The sequence below is a fragment of the Chelonia mydas genome, chromosome 1, assembly GCF_015237465.2.
Source record: "Chelonia mydas isolate rCheMyd1 chromosome 1, rCheMyd1.pri.v2, whole genome shotgun sequence".
Classification (NCBI taxonomy): Eukaryota; Metazoa; Chordata; order Testudines; family Cheloniidae; genus Chelonia; species Chelonia mydas.
Genome location: NC_057849.1, coordinates 113,829,572 through 113,851,009, shown reverse-complemented (window position 1 = coordinate 113,851,009; position 21,438 = coordinate 113,829,572). Strand labels below are relative to the sequence as shown.

Below are 21,438 nucleotides of genomic sequence, written 5' to 3'. Positions count from 1 at the left end.
AGCCCCCAAATTGTAATGTTCAGACAACGCATGCAAATCTCTTATAAAAGAGTCAACATTTTCTCTTGGTTCCTGCATTATCTAGTGAAAACATGCTTTTTCAAAAACCACATTTCTCAGAGGTATAAAGTATGCATCAAACATAGCCAGAACCCTTTCATAGTCATCTTTGTGACTTACTTCAGTAAAGTCAAAGATTTAAAGATATGCTCTGCCTGCTTCCCCATTGCATAAATTGAAGATATCTGCATATCTCCCGTTTTCTTGTGGAGTTTGATTGCAATTAGGGCTGTCAAGCAATTAAAAAATTAATCATGATTAATTGAACAATTTAAAAAATTAATCGCACAGTTAAACAATAATAGAATACCATTTATTTAAATATTTTGGATGTTTTCTCCATTTTCAAATATTGATTTCAGTTACAACACAGAATACAAAGTGTACAGTGCTCACTTTATATTTTTATTACAAATATTTGCACTGTAAAAAACAAGAGATCCTATATTTCAATTCACCAATATAAATGCTGTAGTGCAATCTCTTTATCATGAAAGTTGAACTTGAAAATGTCTGTTCTCACTTTCAGGTGACATCGTAAATAAGAAGCAGGCAGCAGTATCTCCGTAAATGTAAACTTGTTTGTCTTAGCGATTGGCTGAACAAGAAGTAGGACTGAGCGGACTTGTAGAGTTTTTGAAGTTTTACATTGTTTTGTTTTTGAGTGTAGTTATATAACCAAAAAAATCTACATTTGTAAATTGCATTTTCACAATAGATATTGCATTACAGTAATTGTATGAGGTGAACTGAAGAATACTATTTCTTTGGTTTATCATTTTTACAGTGTAAATATTTGTAATAAATGAAAATTGAGCACTGTACCCTTTGTATTCTGTGGTCAAATAGAAATCAATATATTTGAAAACATAGAAAAACATTCAGAAATATTTAATACATTTCAATTGGTATTCTGTTTAACAATGTGATTTAACTGCAATTAAAAAAATTAATCAATTCTTTTTTGAGTTAATCATGTGAGTTAACTATGATTGATCGACAGCCCTAATTGCAGTATGAATTCTTGCGAAGTACTGCTTCCACTCTGTCCATTCTGAAGGTTTGTTAAAACTGATGTTCTCTGGGGCATTGAAGAGTAGCATATTGATGAGATCTGGCAATCTTTCTTGCTTTTTTTCTTCTGTCTGCAACCTTTGTTTTCCTTTTATTTCTGTTCTCCTCTGGCACTAGTTTTCTTTTGACGCCATGTCATGTATGACTTGTACTAGCACATCAGGCGCTCATACCAGATACAGACTGACTACAGAGCTTCCTTCAAAGAGAGAGCAAGAGCAGATGTTTGCTATAAGAATCTTTAATGCATATCAAGAGTGACCATTATGAGTTTAAATTAGATTTGTTACACCTAATGGGTGAATGGTATAATACAGTTTAGCATTCCATTACAACTATGGCAATGGAGTCCATATAAAAGGGTTAGGTAGGCTTTGCCTTCCTCCTCCTGATGCACTGGTCAGCACAAAGAAATAAGCTGAACTCATGAAGGCAGCAGCAGGCAAACTATTTGTGTGCATCTGCAAGCTCTGAGAGATGTTCTGCTTCCTTGAACCAGGACACCTCTGTCGGACAGGGTTAGTGTTATACTGCCCCCCACTCAAGGTTCTGCCTTATAGGAAAGGTGGGGAAAACATTTCATTTTACTCAGCAGTAGCTCTTCTCTGAATGAAAACATTAAGTTTTAGGGATGGTTATGAAGTATACAAAAGATGGGGATGAATGAAATGAATACCTTTATCAAACTACCACAAAAGCACCCCCCCCCCCCCCAAAAAAAAGTGTTAGATACCAATTATGCAGAGGACGAACGCTGAAGTTTTTCCATACAGGTCTGCATACAAATACATATCCAAAGCATGAATGTCAGATGTTTGGAAGTCATGGATGGGCAGATTACTAGTCGGATACATTAATGGAAAGGAAGGCATGTTATACTACAGTTTAATATGCTCTCTATTGTAGACAAGAAATTCAGATAGATGAGAACAGGTCATAACTCAGTGTATATTGTAACTATGTAGTGACTGACCACATATACTGCACCAAAATATTGAGCACCCTAAAAATACATACACACACACACACACACACAGATGATACAAATCAATTTCAAGGTAAGCCAATACACCTTATAAGATAAAATTTGTAATTCATGTGAATTTTATTTCACATCTCCAGTTTTCTTTGACACCCATGCTTCAAACTGTGTTATGGAAGAGTGATGATTAGTAGACAATCTGTCTTGGCTTTGATAGTCATGACACACCTGTTTCTGGAAATGTAGCACTTCATCTTCTCAGTTCCTGATGACATATTACCACTTTTGCTGTGATAATCAAAATAAGTTAAATTCTCAATCTTTTAAGCATTTTTAATGCAAAACTCTGAATCAGGTAAGATAAATTTAACCACAGAAGAACATTAAAATTGCCCAAAAGCATAGAAATGTAAAGTAAAGGCTGGACAGCTACTTTGGCTTATCTTCCCTCACTATGGGTCTGCTCCAAAGTCCATTGAACTGAATGGAAAGATTCTCATTAACTTCAATGGGTTTTGGATCAGGCCCTTCCCCATGTTCAAAGTTGTACAGGACAGTGTGAACTAAGGCTGGAAAAAAGCTTATTTTTACTCTCAATTTCCTTTCTTTTTGAGGGTCTGATCCTGCTCCAATCGAAGTCAATGGCAAAGTCTGCATATTCACTTCATTGTGATTCCTATCATTACTTTAACATAGTTTAGGTAGTTAAACTCATTTTGGGCCAGAATCTGGCACTGACTTTATCAACATTTGTATCGGTAATACTTTGTTAAAAGAATTACATTTGATTAAGGTCTCATTTACTTCTGTTTGGACCATGTTTTCCAAACATACTCCCTCCAGAGAGAGCGAGAGAGAGTATGTCTGTCTAATATATGAATTACAATATAAATCTTGCTGAAAGTCTCATTCTCTCTATTTCCCCTGTAGTTTGCTGTGCAGCCATTACTATGATGTAAATACCTACAGTAAAAAAAAAATTAGTTTTGAAAATACGTTATATTGACTAGATTAATTAGAGAAGTGTAAATACAGATTCTTTCCTTGGATTATTCACCCAAGTGTTTAGATTACTCTGAACATTAAAGACAAGAATGATTCTGAGCCTTTTGACTGCTTCAGGGATATTCTTCTTTGAATGATGTCACTACATTCTGATACACGGCACCATAAGCCACATGCAGGACTCCATCAAGAATGAACCTCCTCCTTTTGGACCTGATCTGAAGCCCACTGAACAAAATGAGCCTCTTTCTATTGACTGCAGTGGGTTTCAGATTAGGCCCTTTGTATTTTTTTTTTAATGAAAATGAAATACTACACACACAGACACAACATAAACTTTCATGTAAACCTCCTATGGACCATTACTTACAAAAGCCTTAGTAGTACTTTTTTCAAACTTACTGCAGAATCCTGTTAGATATTCATTATATACTAGCATCACAGGTATCCTTCCAAGTGAAAGTTTTAATATCACACTTACCAGAATTTTGATGTCATCTGATGGTGTAAAATTTAATAATGTATTTTTCTGGCTTGTGAATATTAACTACTGCTGAGCCCAGACCCAACATATAAATAGCTTGATTAAGTATTTAATTGGCCAGTTTGAAAACTTCATAAATATTCTGCCACTTAGGGTGACCACAAAGCAAGTGTGAAAAACTGAGATACTCTTTATTTTTTAAAGGGGAATGGCTGTGGTAGAGTTGCATATATAAGACATAACCGCTAATATTGGGATGGTCCCAATAATATCAGGATGTCCGGTCACCCTATTGCCCTTCCATACAAGGATAAGCATTGTGAAGGGCTTTTTTCTTTATCCTGGGACACTTGGTCTTCCAGTCTGCTACCTGATGAAGGCAGGTTAGTGTGCTGGATTCGAATATGAGCAGGTTGTATAACTCATAGGCTATACAGACTATCCTGACCACTGACTTAAACGCAGTCCGTGCTTGGAGCTATACAAGACCACTCTTCAAGAGAGCACTATATACCTGGACAAAACCAGACTGCTAGCCCAGAATGGCATACCAGATTTCCTCTGTGGGCCCATATAACTGGTGCCAGTGGGCTGCACTGTCCTCCATTATCTATTTGGAGAATTGTGCTTCGTTTTTACTTACAGGTTTCCCCAACTACTTGGAAGGCATGACCAGAGAGCCTTTCCAACAGGAAGGGGAATGGGTTTTCCGGAGTCTGAGGAAATTGCAGGAATACAAAGGGGCGGTGTCATAGACATGGGACGGGGGACAGTGCATGGGACTTAATAGCTTTTTCTGGGACCAGGACCAGCACTTTTCCCTACAATCATAACACACCTTAATAAACACTTCTAATAATGAGTCACGTATCAAAACCTTTGACTGACTGGAGTTGCATCAGCACCTCACCTTATAAAATTATTGACACTACTTCTCTTCCACTCTGTCCTGATACAGCACATTAAAAAACATGTGTTTAATAAGACACTACTCGATCTGGGCCTGAGTCACAATTTCAGATTGGAAGATTCCCAAATTTTAGGGGCGTTTGAAAATCAATCCTAGATGTGGATCCAAATTTGACTAATGGTTTCTATCTTGATCCTGGAGTCAATAAAAACTATATATTTGAACACTTCTGCTTTATGAAATGTTCAAAATCTGGATCTCTGCATTGGGTGGCACTGAGCGTTCTCTGTCATTGGTGTAGCGTTTTACAGGCTAAGCATTTTAAAGACTTAGTTTGAAATTTAAAAGCTTACCCAGATCGAAAACTTAACTTCAAAGCTTGGTCAGAGAGGCTGCACTGGTGACTCAAAGCCCCCTTGAAGGTGCGAGGCACCGTGGCATCTGAGTAAATCACTCTTTAGTGATAGCCTGTAGAGGTCAGGACCTAAATAATAAATAGTAAGTGGCGAGGGGCATGTGGCCTAGCTACAGCTATAAATTGGGAGGCCTCCTGCAAATGCCCCTTCTCAAACAGAGAGAGCCCACGACAGAGTGAGGCAGAGCATAGTGACTGAGTGCCAAGGTAAGGAGAGTTTGGCTGCCAGCGTAGGAGTCTGAGGGATTTAACAATTAGAAAGGCACCAAGTCCCCAAGAAAAGCAACTGATAAAATAAAGAAAATCCAATCCACTTAACAAATATACCTAGAAGTAGGCTAAATAAAAAAGTTCCAAGAGTAAAAATGGGGACAGAAGACCAGCAGCAGTGTGGGGGCTACCTAGTTAATTCCAATGAGTACAACATGGATGATTATCTGCCTTCCAAACAGGTGCAATATGTGCAGGCCGTGCAAGCAACTCACAACCCTTAATGCATACTGCGAGCTCTGGAGGTCAGAGTGGCTGAACTGGTGGAGCAAAGGGAGACAGAGAGGTACGTAGAGGAGACTTTTAGGGACATAGTAGAGCAGTTCCATCTCCTGTCCAGGATGAAAGTCTTCGGGCAGCAAAGCACCAAGCTAGAGCAGAAGAAAATAATAGTTGGGACACACCTTCCAGATGATGTCATGGCAACAAGTATGACCAAGGGTATAGAACATCTTCTATACAAGAAGAAACTAAAAAGATTGTGGGTGTTCATCTTAGAAAAGAGACCATTAAGAGAGGATATGATAGAGGTCTAATAAACCATGAATGGTGTGGAACAGGTGAATAAAGAAATGTTATGCCCCTTTCCCAAAATACAAATACCAGGAGTCATCTAATTAAATTAATAGGCAGCAGATTGAATACAAGCAAGAGGAAGCATTTTTCATACAACACATGATCAAAGTGGAACTCATTGCCATGGGATGTTGTGATTGCCAAAAATATCCTGGGTTCAAAAAAGAACTAGATAAGATCATGGAGGATAGGTCCATCAACGGCTATTAGCCAAGATGGTCAGGGATGTAAACCCATGCTTGGGGCAACCCGAATCTCTGACTACCAGAAGCCATGAGGGGAAGATGGGTGAATCGTTCCAGAATTGCCCTGTTCTGCACACTCCCCCTGAAGTTCTGATACTGGACATTCTTGGAGACAGAATCCTGCACTAGATGGACCATTGGTCCCACTTTCTCATAGCATCCGAGTGCCTCACAGTCTATAATGTATTTATCCTCACAACGCTTCTTTGCGGTAAGGAGGTATTATGATCATCCCTATTTTACAAATGGGGAACTGAGATACAGGGAGACTAAGTTACATGCCTGAGGTCACACAGGAAGTCTGTAGCAGAGTAGAGAATTGAACCTTGAACTTCCAGGATCCAGGGTAATACTCTAACTACTAGACCATCCTTCCTCTGCCATCAGCTGTCCTGTTACAAACAGCAGGTGCAGTTATGTCATCATGGCAGAGGTCAGTCTTTAGAAGGGTTTTGAAAGAAGTGGTTAGGTGTACTGAATTTAGTCAGAAGAATTTTCCCATGCATATGGGGCCGCTTGAGAGAAGCACAAAATAGACCTTGTTGAAATATGCCACTTATTTTTTGTGGGACTTCTAAATACATAATTTTTTTAAAAAATTCCCATGAAAATGTTTTGGTTTTTCAGTGAACAAATGAAAGCAACAAAATTTTATTTTCAGAATTAGTTTTCAGTAACAATGTTCTGGTTTTAAGTTAAAAAAAATCAATTTTAGAAACCAAAATTTTACCAACCCAAATTTTTGATTTTCACTTTTTAGCGTTACTTAAAAAAAAATTCAACTAGAATGAATATTTTCTGCAAATTTTTCCTTTTGGTCAAAAATCCATTATTTGTTTTAATATATGTATATATTTTAACCAACTCTTGCACAAAAGTGTTTAAGGGAAAAGTTGACCAGAGTAGCCATTAGAATTACTTTACAAAATGCTATCTAGTGAAAACCTTCACTTTAAACTATTTCTGTTTCCTTCCCAACGTAACTTACTTGTTACAAGGTTTCAAGTAGTCTGAGCCAATAGAACTTACACAAAAATTGGGAGCATTTTGGTCAGTTGTTTTTTTGGGGGGAGGGTGGGAGGGGAAGAGAGTGTCTTGGCATTCTGAAGTAGCATTTTTCCATTGGTCAAAAAGGAGAGTGATGTTACTCATCCGTCTATCATAGAATTTTCTATAGGCTTCCTGCTGCCAGTAATAGCACCATGAGAATGTAAAATGAGAATATATATATTCTCTAGGTGAGGTAATATCTTTTATTGAACCAACTTCTGTTGATGAGAGAGATGCTTTCGAGCTATATAGAGGTACTTAAAATATACTTTCTCAGACCTGAGGGGGAAGAGCTCTGTGAAGCTCAGAAGATTGTCTCTCCCACCAACAGAAGTTGGTCCAACAAAAAATATTACCTCACCCACTTTGCCTCTCTACTATCCTGGGACCAACAAGGCTACTACAATACTCCATAATACTGTACACATACAGGGGATGGGAGCATGCACTGACAACAGGTTTTTGTATGTTGCAGGTTGAAAATACATATCCTGGTTAAATTGGTTTGGCTTTTGAATTCTTGAGGATGGCAGTGGCCATTTGCTATTTGTGGAGCACCACATCAAACACTGCTGTGTCTGCACTCTGGGTCCATCCTTGGCTAGCCTGCAAATGGACAGATATAGTCACACAGAACCCCCTAATTGGCAAAATCAGTCAATTTCATTATGGTAACCACTCTGCTTCTACTGTCTGTTATTAAAAGTAATGCTTTCAAAAGAAGCATAGCTTTAAAAGTTACTTTTAGCTGCACAAGAACTAAAATTTTTGTTACAATTTAATGAAATTCCATGATCTGGCAAAGTCAGACTTGCCACTTTGAGACCACTTGAGCTCTGCAGTGCACTAGAAACTTTAGAAAAAGGAAATGAGTTATTGATGGTGTTGAGGATTACGTTAGTTCCAAAAGGAGAGAAATAATAATAATTAAATCCTATTTTGCAAACATTGGTTATTAGATATGAAAAAGGTGACTAAATGGTGAATCATCTGGTTAAGATTTTTTCGGGGGGAGGGTCATTGATTACTGCCTTTTACATTACTGTAAACTAATTTCAGTTGTGGTACAGTTTATATTATTACACTGAACTAATTCACTGATATTTTAATGGTAGTACACTATAATTTTACTATGTTAAGTATTAAAGCATCATTCATCTAATGAGCAGTAGTAGCTCTAGTTTTTCATTCTAATGTACAGTACTGTAGTTAAAATAGTTGAATTTTATTAAATTTGAAATAGTCTGTGTAAGAAAGTGGCTCTCTAAATTACTATTTACAGTCTTCATAAGTACTTTAAATAGTACTGGAAATCCCATTGCTTTGCCATCAATCCCACTTAATTTAACTTTTGTATTCCAAAGCTCTAGTCTTCCAAACTTTACAAGTTCAGACCACAAGGCCTAAAAATAAATGGTTGAAATCATGTAGGTAGATATACTGTACTTATATTGTGCATCTCTGCTTAGATTACACATGCTGCATTCAAGGTGGACTCCAGAAAGAGGTATATATGAAACCATAGTTTTTTGTACAAACCAAAAGCTAATCAGAATTCAGATAAGACAATAGCTGTATTAGGTTCATACACAATAGTTTTTGACAATTTTCAGCACAGATGGAAAGAGGCATTTAAAATAGTTGGGCCCAAAAATTAAGATCTAGACACAAATTTTACCCAAAATAAACAACATTTGGAGACAGAGTTTTGTTTCAAGTTTATTTCTTATCAAAAGCAATTTAAATGACCCATTCTCACAATGCGGAAATTTATAGTAAAGCAATGCTTAACAAAATATTGCCAAAGCTACGTCTCTCCCTATACATAATACTATTGTTGTTTTTCATTTCTTTTAGAATTTTAACAATGGTAATTACTGATGAGTGTATTTACTTTTTGTAATGGATATTCTTTTGGAGATAGAGCAAGAATACTAATAGCATTTATTGTTTGTACTGTGGTGGCACCCAGAGAGTCAAATCAAGGATCAGGGGCCAATTGTTCTAAGCACTGTGCAAACGAATCATAAAAAGACACTACTCACTACAAAAGAGTTTATTTGTCTCTAAGGTGCCACTAGTCCTCCTTTTCTTTTTGCGAATACAGACTAACACGGCTGCTACTCTGAAACCTACAAAAGAGTTCTCATTCTTTAAATACATCCCTATATATAAGCAGTAATGCATTTCTGAGACCATAATTAAGACTCTGTTCTGCTATTGTACAGAAAAACCAACTAGTATCAATATTCGATGGTACAAACTTAGCTAATAAGGCCCCAAACCTGCAATTTATTCCATGCAAGCAGATTCCTGCACCAATATGCAGCCCTACTGACTTTATTCACTATACTGGCACAGAGATCTGCCCAGATGGAGCCCCAAATTTAGGTAGATTAAATTTTTTTAAAGGGCGAAAAATAACTGAAAATGTAATAAAACAAAACAGTCCCATTCTCTCCCCCCCCACCCCCCCAAAAAATCAAGTTAAACAAAATGCTTCGTTTGACCTGAAACTTTTTTTTTTAAATTTCAGTTCAGTCATTGAACTGAAAAATTGATTTGCTTATCTTTAATCACATACTACTTTTTTCCACAGGATGGACACACAAGGGGGCACGGGCAACCATAAATCTGACATTTCCTAACTCTTGAGTACTTTCCGACTTCAATAATGCTCTTTCGCCATAATTATTTTATGTCATTCTGAAAATAGCCTGTAGTTTGTATTATTTTTCTAAGCAAGTCTGACTCCTGGTGGGGGAGCAGCCCGAAGTGCGTACATTTTAAACCAAAGAAAGAAAACAAGGGCATAAAGAAAGAAATAACTGAGAGGGCTAAGAAAGATGGAAAATGCTGCTAAAGGGAGAATCTGGGGAATGGAGGTGGATAGGAAAAATGAAATAAAAATTTTGTATAGGGGTGCTTATCACAACTGGGTTTAAAGCTTTTGGGTTCTGTTTATTTTTTCCCCCAAATCCTAAACTAAGAAGTTGCATTAAATGTAGTAAAGTATCTAGAATACGTATTTTATTGTTTTACTGAAGGGTTGGTAAAGTTTTGAAAATATGGCCTTAGGGATAATCATGTCTAGTAGTTTCTTTTTAATATGTTGTTTAGACATTCCTCGTCCCTCATGTTCCCCCACCCCCTCTGTACATATGTTTTATAGAGTCAGCAATGATTTAGATTATTTAGATCTTTTTTGGGGAAAAAAAATCTCCATTTTTTTTTCAAAGGGCTTTTTACTTAAAATGTTTTTCTAATGTTTTTATTTCTCTGTTTGAATCTTTCCCGAGTAACAGATTTTTCCCCATGTATTATTTGGATAAAGACATTTCAGAATCCCTCTAGAATTGTTCAGTTTGGAAAACATCCTATAGACATAATTTGCTGGAGGCACTGCAGATTAAAAGTTTACATGAAGACAATAGACAGACCAGAGATACTTTAAATCAAACTCAAAGAAAAAAGTCCCTTTTTACTAGGCCTAAAAAGACCTTTATTTATTTAGTATCTTGTCAGAAACTAAAGTGTATTATCACATACACTGTAAACTTTTGATCTCTGTTCATTTGTCATATACTCTATTAGAATTCTCTTCTCACTGCTCGAGCATTTCCCATGGACTCTCAGAAATTCCTTCCACATTCATTGGAATTAGGCATTTGGATCACAGATGCCATCAGATAAAATGTAAAATAAACCCAGGTATTTCCTAATTCTTCATGTTGTAAAATATGATATCACTTAACCTCTGAAACAGTTTTCCTTCTCATTTATATACAGTAGGCAAGCAACTGAATACCAGTGTTGTAAAAAGGGTGTTTAAATTGCCCTACTTGTTACTGAGCTACAACGTCAGAGTCACTAGTTCTTGCACCTGACTGACCACATCATGAGTCATTCCAGAGGAGGTACTATAGAATATCACAAAATACTATTATCTAGTATTTTCTCTGTCTAGCACTTTCAATATAATATGTTCTTTTTAAACAATATATTGTACTTCATTATTTTGTCTCAGACTAAAGAACATTCTTTTTTGTTTTCTTCATGAAAAGATAAGACTATTTACTGTTTTCCTTGCCTAAAACAATGCAGTATTTCCTCACTTTCCTATTCCAGTAGTTTTATACTGTAAGCACATCGTGCCCCATTTCTGACCTCTGAGATACATGTTTTCAGGTCCCTGGAAGTCATAGGAGTGGCGGGGGTGGGGAATAGAGAGACAGACAAGGTCATTATGGTGGTAATATTTATTGGACCAATTTCTGTTGGTGAGAGAGACAAGCTTTCAAGCCACACAGAGCTCTTCTTCCGGTCTAGGAAAGGCAGTCCCAGTGCCACAGCTCAGTGCAGGGTAGAACAGATTGTTTAGCATAAGTACTTAGCACATATTGTAAGGGACTGTCATAAATATGAAGGGAAGGGTAACCACCTTTCTGTATACAGAACTATAAAATCCCTCCTGGCCAGAGGCAAAACCCCTTCACCTGTAAAGGGTTAAGAAGCTAAGATAACCTCGCTGGCACCTGACCAAAATGACCAATGAGGAGACAAGATACTTTCAAAGCTGGAGGCGGGGGAAACAAAGGGTCTGTCTGTCTGTCTGTGGCTTTTGCCAGGAACAGAACAGGAATGGAGTATTAGAACTTGTTAGTAAGTAATCTAGCTAGAAATGCGTTAGATTTCCTTTTGTTTAAATGTCTGGTAAGTAAGCTGTGCTGAATGGAATGTATATTCCTCTTTTTGTGTCCTTTTGTAACTTAAGGTTTTGCCTAGAGGGATTCTCTGTTTTGAATCTGATTACCCTGTAAGGTATTTACCATCCTGATTTTACAGAGGTGATTCTTTTACTTTTTCTTTAATTAAAATTCTTCTTTTAAGATCCTGATTGCTTTTTTATTGTTCTTAAGATCCAAGGGTTTGGGTCTGTGTTCACCTATGCAAATTGGTGAGGATTTTTATCAAGCCTTCCCCAGGAAAGGGGGTGTAGGGCTTGGAGGGATATTTTGGGGGGAAGACATCTCCAAGTGGGCTCTTTCCCTGTTCTTTGTTTAACACGCTTTATGGTGGCAGCATAGGGTTCAAGGACAAGGCAAAGTTTATACCTTGAGGAAGTTTTTAACCTAAACTGGTAAGAATAAGCTTAAGGGGTCTTTCATGCAGGTCCCCACATCTGTACCCTAGAGTTCAGAGTGGGGAAGGAACCTTGACAGGGACCATTCAAGGTAAAGTTGCCCATTAACAACTCTGCAGTCATAGGACAAATAGAGAGGATTTTGTGAGTTGCAGATTGTTGTAATAAGCCATAAATCCAGTGTTTCTGTTCAGTCCATGATTTTTAGTGTCTAGCAGAGTAAGGAATGTAAGCTCCCAGGCTCATCTTTTGAAATTGTTGCGCAGGTTTCCTTTGAGGATAAGGACTGCTAGGTCAGTTATAGAGTGATCACTTTGTGAAAAGTGTTCACCCACACATGACAGGGTGTTTTGTCTTTTGTGACTGTCTTGTGTGAGTTTATTTGAGAGCACAATGATTGTCCACATAGTTGTTGTTGAGGCATTTAGTGCACTGGGTGAGGTACACCACATGTTGTGACAGTTTTATACTGCCAGGATCCATGGATCTTGAAAGGTACATTGTTGATCATTGTAGCAATTGAGATAAGTCTACAGGTTTTGCATCTGTTCTGGCAGAGTTTCGTGATGCTTTGAGTTGGTGTTTCCTGGTCTGTGGTGAATTTTCTTCTGATGATGAGCTTGGAGAGGTTGGGGGTTGTTTGAAGGCCAGAAGTGGGGTACAGGAAATGCTTCTTTCAGGATGGAGTCCCCATCGAGTATGGGTTGTAGCCAGTCATGAGCTTCCAAAATCTTAACAACCGGTTCCCTCCTCACCCCACGAGGGGGTCGTGGCCCACCCCTGCCTCCTGGGACTCCTGCCCCATCCAACCCCCCATGTTCCTTGACGCCCCCCCCCAAGACCCTTGCCCCATCCACCTCCCTCCCCTGTCCCCTGACTGCCCACAGAACTGGGCAGGAGGGTCTCATGGGCCACTGTAATGGGTGCCCACCCCACCCCTAAGAGCCAGAGGGACCTTCCGGGGGGCGAGGTAGGGAATCCTGGCGGTGCTTATCTGAGGCAGCTCCCAGGAAGCATCCAGCAGGTACCTCTGGTTCCTAGGGGTGGGGTAGTGAAGCTGGGGGGGGAACAGGGGGAGCAGCCGCTCCCCCCACTGATCACATCAAAAGTGGCACCTTAGGCACCGACTCCGTAGGTGCTCTGGGGCTGGAGCACCCACAGGGAAAATTTGGTGGGTGCAGAGCCCCCACTGGCAGCTCCTCACCCCACACCCGGCGCCAGCTCACCTCCGCTCCACCTCCGCCTCCTCCCCTGAACACACCGCCCCACTCTGGTTCTCCGCCCCCTGCCCCGGCTTCCCGCAAATCAGCTGTTCTCACGGGAAGCCTAGGAGGGCTGAGAAGCAGGCGGCTGCTTTGCGCTCAGGCCCAGGGTGTGGAGGTGAGCTGGGGCAGGGAGCGGTTCCCCTGTGCCCCCTCCCTGGGTTACCTGCTGTGGCGCAGGCGGCCCTCCTCACACCCCCCACCGCCTCAGCTCACCTCCGCTCCACCTCCCTGGGCCTGAGCGCGAAGCCGCCACTTGCTTCTCAGTCCCCACCCCACCCCCAGCTTCCCGCACAAACAGCTGATTCGTGGGAAGCCGTGGGGGTGTGGAGAAGCAGAGCGGGGCAGCGTGTTCAGGGGAGGAGGTGGAGGCGGAGCAGAGGTGAGCTGGGGCCGGGCATGAGGCAGGGCAGGGAGCTGCCGGTGGGTCTTCTGCACCCATAAAATTTTCCCCATGGGTGCTCCAGCCCCAGAGCACCCACGGAGATGGCTCCTAAGGCGCCACTTTTGGCCGATTGTTAAATTTAGAAGCCCTCGCGGGACAACCAGTTTTAAAAAGGCTTCTAAATTTAACAACCAGTTCTAGCGAACCGGTGCGAACCAGCTCCAGCCCACCACTGGTTGTAGCTGTTTGATGATACCCATATGGGTTCCAAGTGTGCGGTGGTAGCTGACAACTAGGGGTGTGCGGTCAGAGGGGGGTTTATTTCTGTATTGAAGCAGGTTCTCTCAGGGTATTTGGGTGGCCCATTCCATGATGCGATCTACTTCTTTGGTGGAGTGTCCTTGTTTGGTAATAGAAGTTTTAAGTGTGTTAAGGTGCATAGTCCAGATGGTCTCCTCAAAGCATATTCTATGGAATCTGAGTGTTTGGTTGTTAACAGATTTCTTAGTGTGTTTGGGATGAATACTGGATCTATGAAGGTAGGTGTGGTGATTTGTGAGTTTCTTGTACAGGGTTGTCTGTTGCGTTCCATTGTTGAAGCTGATTGTGGTGCCCAGGAAGTTGATGCTAGTGTGGGAGTGTTCCAGAGGGAGCTTAATGGATGGGTGGTGGTCGTTGTAGTTGTGGTGGAAATCTTTGAGTGAGTTTAAGTCATCTGTCCAGAGGATGAAAATATCATCAATGAATCACAGGTATTTCATTGGTTTCATGATGCATTTGTCCAGAAATTCTTCTTCAAGGTGGCCCATAAAGAGGTTGGCATACTTGGACAAAGTGTTTGTTGTTTAATGTAAAATTGTAATGGGTGAGGATGAAATGTATGAATTTGGCGATGTGTTTGGGATGGATATCTGGGGGGTTGTCCATTGTCTGTCTCGTAAATATTTGAGGCAGGCAGTTATGCCATCCTTGTGATGGATGTTGATGTATTGGGAAGTGACATCCATGGTATTCAGAGGGAGACTGGTGTTCTGAAGGAGGTGGTTAATACTGTGGAGTTTGTGGAGGAAGTCAATTGTGTCCTGGAGGAAGCTGGCCATTTGAATGTTGAGTGGTTTGAGGATGACTTCTATGAATCCCAATATTCATTCAGTAATCGTGCCATGGTCAGATATGATGGTTCTGCCTGCGTTCCCTTGTCAGAGTATCTTGGGAATCATGTAGATGGTCCCTGGGGTGGGTTCATGGGGAATGAGTTTGTAGAATTTTTCTTGTGGTCATTTGGGGAAAGATTTGATGATATCCCTTACATTCCTGGGTAAATTGTGGTGTGGAATATTCTTTACATTCTTTACAGTAGGTGCTGCCAGAGAGACATCAGTTGTCCTCGTTAACATCATCATTGTGGTTGAGGACTACAATGGCACCAACTTGGTCTACTGGTTTGATCACTATCGGGTGGTTAGATTTCAGGGACTGTATGGCTGTCCTCTCAGCAGAGGAGAAATTATGGTGGATATGGTGTTTAAGAATTTCTCAGTCCATTTTTTTCTCTGAAGCAATCAATGTGATGATCAAGAGTGTGGTTTTGTCCACTCCTGGGTGTCCAGTCAGATGATTCTTTTTGATTATGATTGTCAGTGGAGACGTGGTTATTGTGAGTGGTGATATTGTTGTGAACGAATTCTTTGATGCACATATTTGGACATTGAAGAATAAGCCCTCTTCAGAACTGCCTGCCCAATCCTCCTGCCAAGAAAGGTGGTGTCATGGCTGGAGGGAAACAAAGCAGAAAGGGAAGAAAATATATTTAGGTGGCACTCATGTTCCAAAAGAAGTAGAGGAAGCTGATCATTTTGCTGGAAGCTTCAAATAAAAGAGCTATTAAAATAACTGACAGTGGAAGAGAAACTTGATATAGTCTTTCCCCCTCCCCCCCGAACCATGGTGGTATGGCAATAAAAAGGGATAATGTAATACCTAGTGCTCAACTATATAGGAAGGACTGATTAGGTTGTAAAGGTAGGTGTGTAGCACTATGCCTGAATGCTTCCATAGAATCCAATGCAATAAAATTTCTGAGTATAGCAGTCCCTATAGTACAATTTGTATGGATAGAAAAACCCCGATCATAAAAATTAAAGTATACAAGTAGTACTATCGGATTATACTACCAGACTCTTCCTTCCCCCGTCACCCTTCCCCCCTCAAAAAAGATATTAGGTGCACAATGTTCAAAGAGATCAAAGGGTATAAAACTACACTAACATTTTCAGTAATGACCACTGATTTTGTATGCCTCAGGTATTAAGGGCTCAGTCTGACGTACCTAAAGGCCTGATTTTTCAGAGGTGATTTACCAATTGATCAGATGTCAGATTGGGAGAAGGTTTGGAGAAGTATTTAATAACTGTTTCATGGAAGAGAGAGTTCTAGAGCATAAAAGAGAAGAAGCCATTCTCAACTGAGACCTACGTAACCCAATAAAGATGAATTTTAAAAAATCTGAGGTCAAAAGTGAGTAAATTAAAATCCTTAGGCTCAGCATGAAAGCTACTTATGAATCTCAAACACAGAATGTATTTAACCCCTTTTGGGGGGGGGGGGGGGAAAGAAGTCAGGAAGACAAAGAGAAGGGGTGTTAAATACCAAGGGTTTCAAGGTTATTTGATCTAAACAGGTGTCCTTCAGAAAATGGAAATTGAACTCTATGGCAGGTAAAATTTAACATGTAAATTAGGAGAGTGAAGAGGGAATTTGAACATGTAATAAAAGATTTTAAAAATCAATTTAAATAATATCTTTTGATTTTTTTAATCTATGAGGAGGCAGTGTGATCTAGTGAATAGGGCAATGGCTTGGAAATTCAAGAGAGCTGGTTCTCCTCACAATTCTGCTGTTCACTTGCTCTGTGATCTTAGGCAAGACACTTCCCCTCTCTGAGCCATTATTTATTCTCTTACCCTTTGTTGTTCTAATATATTTAGAATGTATATTCTTATGGGCAAGGGATGTCCCTTGCTATGTGCCTAGCACATTGGGCCCTCTAGGTGCTACTGAAACACAAATAACTATGAATAATAATAAATAATTAGTAATGAAAAAGCTAGAAGCTTTGACAACAATCAGTGGGTCCTCTGGACCATGAAGTTAAGGGAGCAGTTAAGGAGAATAAGGCCATTGCAGTGAAACTAAATGATTCTTCTGCATTAGTCTTCACCACAGAGAACAATGAGAAGATACCTACCTCAGACCTCTTATTTTCAGGTAATAAAGACAAGGTACTGTCATAGAACTGTGTACAGTTCTGGTCTCCCATGTTTAAGAAGGATGAATTCAAACTGGAACAGGTACAGAGAAGGGCTACTAGGATGATCCGAGGAATGGAAAACCTGTCTTATGAAAGGAGACTCAAGGAGCTTGGCTTGTTTAGCCTAACCAAAAGAAGGTTGAGGGGAGATATGATTGCTCTCTATAAACATATCAGAGGGATAAATACCAGAGAGGGAGAGGAATTATTTAAGCTCAGTACCAATGTGCACACAAGAACAAATGGATATAAACTGGCCATCAGGAAGTTTAGACCTGAAATTAGATGAAGGTTTCTAACCATCAGAGGAGTGAAGTTCTGGAATAGCCTTCCAAGGGAAGCAGTGGGGGCAAAAGAGCTATCTGGCTTCAAGATTAAACTCGATAAGTTTATTGGAGAGATGGTATGATGGGATAACATGATTTTGGCAATTAATTGATCTTTAACTATTCATGGTAAATAGGCCCAATGGCCTGTAATGGGATGTTAGATGGGGTGGGATCAGAGTTAATACAGAGAATTCTTTCCTGGGTATCTGGCTGGTGAATCTTGCCCATATGCTCAGGGTTCAGCTGATCTCCATATTTGGGGTCGGGAAGGAATTTTCCTCCAGGGCAGATTGGAAGAGGCCCTGGGGGTTTTTCAGCTTCCTCTGTAGCATGGGGCACGGGTCACTTGCTGGAGGATTCTCTGCACCTTCAAGTCTTTAAACCACGATTTGAGGACTTCAATAGCTCAGACATAGGTGAGAGGTTTATTGCAGGAGTGGGTGGGTGAGATTCTGTGGCCTGCGTTGTGCAGGAGGTCTGACTAGATGATCATAATGGTCCCTTCTGACCTTAATATCTATGAATCTAGATAGAGTTCAAAGCAGGTGTTGGAACAAACTGGTAAACTAAAGAATAACAAAGTCACTAAGACCATATAGCGTTAATTAAGAATGCTTAAAGAAATTTACTAATGAAGAGGCTGAACTGATAACTAAAATTTATAGCTTCAGTGGAATCTACCATGGAACAGTGGAAGGAAGTGAATATTGCATCCATCTTTTTTTTTTAACGGCAGTAGGGTGATCCAGGGAATAACAGATGAAGAGATGTGGTTGAAACAATACTTAACCAATTGATATAGCTTATTTGAACAGTCAAAAAAAAACCTATGACGACGCCGATCAGAAGAGGCTACTAAGTACATTAAATAGTTGCAGGGTGAGAGGGACTGAGGAGCTGGAGGGGGTTCATCTGCACCTCTTGTGATAAGAGCTGCCCATTGAGTCTGTGAAGGAGAATCCCAGCTTTCTTTTTTAACTTTTAAGTAAATTTCCATCCCTTTTCCTTTCAGTGAGATCTTGGAAAGTATGAACTGATATAAACCAATTGCTAGGATTGTAGAGAAACACATCTGGACTCCAATGCTTTATCAAAAGGCTGAGAGGGATGTATAGATCCTCCCACACAATAATATATTATTTCCTCCTTCATTTTTCCCCAAAACAAACAAGCAAACAAACAAAAACCCATTTTTTTTATTAAACAAATCAGTTAAGTCTGGGTGTCTACCCCCAAATCCTCAGCCTGGTATTATCTTTAGTAGTGTGCTCACAATGGACAGGAAATGATTATATCTGAGAATGGGAAAAAAACCATTCTCAGCCTGTGCCCCAAGTACTAAGCACACAGCCTCAGTTTGCTAAAGTTCTCAGCCTTCTCTGAGGCTGGGACTAGCTGGGTGCTCACTCTGGCAGCTGCCATACTGCAGATGTCTAGGTGTGTCATGTACTCTTTGTCCCTGATTTCCCCGCTGCAGGCCCCTCTAGCATCACAGGCAAAGGCAAACAGATAGGGAAAAGCTGCTGGTGCACTGAGGGGGAGAGCTGCAGCCACCTCTTTTCCTTGCCTGCCATCTTTTCCTTCCTACCCAGGTCCATCTTGCTGTTTCATGAGCTGGCACTGAGAGGGGACCTGAAGCCCTGCTCCACTATCAACCAGGAGAGACCTAATCACTTAACACCCTTCACTAGATCGACTCTCCCTTTTCCCTTACCACCACAGGGGCTAAGGTAGACTGACAACCATCATGGAAGACCTCATCCATCTCAAAGTCAAAAGGGACCCATTCTAGACCCAACCTGCCCATTTCCTACTCAGAGGCCTGAAGACAACTCATCTGCTGCCAACTGAAGCTTCAGGAAAGCATGCTATCATCACTCTTGCTGAGAGGAACAGTTGCCAGATAGAGGAGCCTCCAGGGGTGCTGGGCATGGAGAACCATAGTGGGTCAAAAAGGACAAGGCACAGAAAGATTGGTGAATTTTTGTGGGGGAACAATATGGCGTGCATTGATGTTTCAGAGACCTCTATAATGGAGGTGAGGGGGGAAAATACCATATGCCCATTTCCCCCCACTCTTGATACAATGTAGCACAACTCACTTGTGCAATGTTGTTGTCATTTTGGTCACCTGTTCCCAGCTCTCCTGGAAGGTTGCTCCCCTGCAGTAGCCTGTTCTGAAACCCTGCAGACCTCAGTTCTCCGGTGTGCTGTGGGTACGGAGTCCAACCCGTGCAGCCGCTCTTGCTGTGGGTTCTGTGGTACAGAACGCCTTGTGCAGCCCTCTATCAACAAATGAATTTTGCCTTCCCACGCTAGGATCAGAGGCGAACATTTCATTGATATTGTAAATGAGATGGAAAAAAATGCAAAGGCTCCTAAGATTTTCATTTCCATAAACCTTGCCTAAGGCTCCAGCTGGAAATACCCAGGAGGGTCATGTACAGTACAGTATATTCCCCGACTACTACTTTGGCCAAATACATTTTGTTCTTGAGTCATGTGTGCACTGCAGAGCATTTCAAAGACCCATCTGACAGAATATAGTCACTCACCTTCAAAGTACAGTGCAATCTCAAGAGGTTCAGAGTTAGGGTTTGGTTTGAATTCTTGGATCCTTATCTGAATTCCCTGACACTGTATAAGAGGCATCCTTGCAAGATTCCCAACATTTCTGCTTCTAGTCCAAGCCACATAATAACCCAATAACAGCCTTTCTCTTTGTATTTCCACTAGAACCAGAAGTGTATGTCTATTGGGGTGGGCGGGGAGAGGGAGGGAGGGAGTAGGATCTATCAGAACATTTCAGAATTTTGAAGGAGGTTTGGTTCAAGTTTCATTCTAGGAATGAGTGAAGGTTTCAAACACTCTTCTTAACAGTGCTATGATTATTGTTTTTCTGTATTTACATGACTATTAGGTGTTAATTTTCAGGGCTTCATTGTTATGCATATAACACCAAAATCTGCCTCATGTTGCCATCAAATTATCAAGCTAAGATTTCTGCTCTGACTGTTCATGTTATATTCTGTTATGAATGTCTAATAATTTTATTAACTTAAAGCCAAATAAAACCAAGTGCATGCAGAATGTGGCTACCATCCTGGCAGTTACTTTTGATAATATTTCCTTGAGACTATCTCCTAGTATAAAGAGTTTGGCTGCTGCAGTGACATCTGATTTATCAACTATTTTGTCTTCAAATTTAGTAATTAGAAGATATGACTGGCATATCACTAGGGTGACTTTTGTTCAAGAAAGACTTGAGGTGACTGATAAATGCTTTCATTTATCTTAACAGTGGGTACTTTTTTTTTCTGGTTAACTCTATTAGATTTTGCCTACCATGCAGTATGTAGGGAACATAGCACTCTGTTCTAACCAATACCCTGCTGATTCAACACAATATTCCATGTTTAGAAATCTTTACATTGGCTCCCCAGCAAATTCCTTATCAATTTCAAATTTTATTACATAATGGCTGTGACCCTATATAGCTGACAGAACCTTTGACCATAAATTGTAGGTAATTCATTGACTTGTGATTCAGCAGTTCATTTGGTTTAACCTAGTTACAATTTCTGGAAAGAAAGGCCTTTAGGTCTGATTTTCAGACCGACTACTAGAGCTGGGCACAAAAGTTTCAGCAAAATAATTTCCTGAAAAAGCTCTTCTGACAAAACATTTTTTTTCATTAAATTATATTGATTTCAAAAGAATTTCATTTAAATGAAATTTGGGGAAAAAAATTGGTATCCCATTTTGACATTTTTGGATGAAAAGTGTTGATTTTTCACTTTGAAACAACTTTGCAGTTTGAAATTTAATATATTTTATATTTGAATATTTTTTAAATAGTCAAAATCAAAACAAAAACATTTTTAGTTTATTGAAACAAAACTTTTTGATTAACCCAAAAATGATTTTTTTTCTGGATT

General features: G+C 40.0%; 1 long non-coding RNA gene across 1 annotated transcript in view; it reads left to right on the top strand.

Moving 5' to 3' along the window:
- Positions 1-20,588, top strand: part of LOC122463903 — a 39,569-nt gene extending 18,981 nt beyond the window's left edge. The window contains exon 4 of the long non-coding RNA XR_006287636.1: positions 19,093-20,588. This is a non-coding gene — a long non-coding RNA (uncharacterized LOC122463903). The remainder of the gene's footprint in view (positions 1-19,092) is intronic.
- The last annotated feature ends 850 nt before the right edge of the window (positions 20,589-21,438 follow it).